Source organism: Cicer arietinum, chromosome 7 (genome assembly GCF_000331145.2).
Source record: "Cicer arietinum cultivar CDC Frontier isolate Library 1 chromosome 7, Cicar.CDCFrontier_v2.0, whole genome shotgun sequence".
Classification (NCBI taxonomy): Eukaryota; Viridiplantae; Streptophyta; class Magnoliopsida; order Fabales; family Fabaceae; genus Cicer; species Cicer arietinum.
This window is the reverse complement of record NC_021166.2, coordinates 27,080,145-27,082,590: the sequence shown is the minus strand read 5'-3', so window position 1 is coordinate 27,082,590 and position 2,446 is coordinate 27,080,145.

The window sequence follows — 2,446 nt, the reverse complement described above, 5'->3', positions numbered from 1 at the left end:
TATATATACGATTTTATAGAGAAAAAGATTGGAGAAAATTATTTTTACCTCAATAAAATAGCTCACAACCATCCCCTAGTAGAGGAGAACAATTTGTCTTTAAAAAATTTCTTCAATTAAAGATTGGATTAAAGAGGAAAATGAAGGTATGTGTTTATTAATCAAAACACCAACACCCTTGTGTTGTTTGTTTGTGTTTTTAGAAAAATAAAATAAAAGAAGAAGAATTAAGGGAGAGGGAGCATGGTGGAAGTGATTTATGTTTTTGTTTTTTTTTTTTTTATTAACAATCTTAATTAATTCTAGCCACAAATTAAAGAAGGGGTGATGTGGTCACCTTAGAACCACATAATATTTACTACCTTTTAAAAAATATCTTGGGAGGAATAATATAGAATGCACATTATTTGATATCATTAACCGTCTCACGAGAAATATCAATCCCAAAGCAATTCAATTCACAAATAAATCTAACAATAAGGTAAAACTTGTAAAATATTCGTCAATAATTTTTTTTACGGTGAGATTAATTCAATTATTAAAATAATCAAATTTAATATTATTCGCTCAAAAAAAAAAATATTATTCATAAATAAATGATGTCTCAAATCACCCAAGAACTTGAATAAGAAATTTTATCGAAATCAAAGATATTTTAAAATTTGAAAGCAGCAAAACTTCTTGTCGATTTCAAACGCTGACAAATTTCAATCTCGTATTTTGATTTTTTTTTACACGTGGACGAAATACAAATATTTCACTCGTGAAAATATATGTTGTTGTACTTTTATTCTTAAATAAAAAGAATTATATAATCAACATGTTTTAATTAAAAAAACATAACTAAATATACTTACTTAAGAACTCATTTTCTTCGGGTCTTACATTATACTCTTCTAAAAATAGTTTCGTAGATGCAAGAGTAACAACCCACAACGAGTTTGCACTCAAACTCAACATATATGATACAACTTATTTTCACTAGACCTATGCGAAGAAAGTGTCATATTTCCCCTTTGATAGGTTGCTTAATAACTCTACACACTACCATAGCCGATAAGACTCGTCCGTTCCATTCAACAAGAGATTGAGGATTATCAGTTCCTCAATTTGTCAATAGGTAGCAAAAACCATGATGATAGCTTAGACCATTTTAACCAAATGTAATAGCGCTCCCTACAACTTGCACTTAAGGTTATCCTGAGGCACAAGAGGTCTAACAATCTCCTCAAGGTCCATTGAGTTTACTTTAGTTTCCTATCACTTTGATCCTATCGACGAAGTACAATTGCCTAAATCATGTCACATAGTCTCTATACGCCCACTTGGTATGAGACATCCATTAGATACCAAGCCAAAATACTATGTATGACGCCAACACACTGAGCACAAAACAATCATTATTAACGAGAACTCCCTAATTTTTCCATTACCCGCAAATCCTCGATTTTCTTTAGTTGCCTGACTACGCCAAACCACGGTGTTCACATCAGAATGTTGTTCTGATTATAACTTTAATAATTTCATCCCAAAAATCAGTTGGTGATCCATGTTTCCTCAAATATTTTTGACAACATGTCAGAACTATACCACCTACGACACATGAACGTCATTCCTATTTAGTGCTTTATTTCAAGAGTAATGTCTCCAACAAAAATCCAAGTTAAATTTCATTCAATAATTAAGACATACATTTGTCTAAGGCCTAACACCTCAGATTTGTCTAAGGCCTAACACTTTTCTATTTATACGAACCTTAAATTTCTACCTCGAACATTGGTGCATCTTCATTATTTAGAAATCATTACTTAGCTTACTCTTGTATGTTTTTATTTTCAAATATTGCTCTATTCTTTGACTACCACAATTGGTACACACCATTGTGCGTCATATCCCAAAATATCATACGTCCTAACATGATTTTTTTCCTTTTAATATTAAAACCTTCTTCCTTCGAATAAGCTTGTTATTGTGGTCATTCAAAATTCCTTCAACAATCCAAATCCATCCTAATTTTCACGCTTCCTATGAAATATTCTACATCTAAAATATATCTCAAAACACTTTTCACCTCTACCGTCATTCAACCATCCATGTGATCAACATCAGTATTTACTTAGTTCATCTGCTACCGTACTTCGTCTATCTTCAATATAGTGATTTTAATCATTCAAGTCTTACTAGTTCCCACTAAAATTTTCTATTTCATGCTCGATTCTTCCCTACCATGCAAACACTTACCTCTTTTGATTGATGAACACAATAACCATACGCCTATGACACATTCTATAACACCCCAGATTTTGAATACAAAGCATTACTTAAAATACTTATTGCTTAGAAAAATTTACGACAATTTTTTTTAAGTAAAAATACCTAAACATATTTAAATAATTAGCAACAACCACGTTTATTTAATATTATTAGGAAAATATTTATTTAGAAG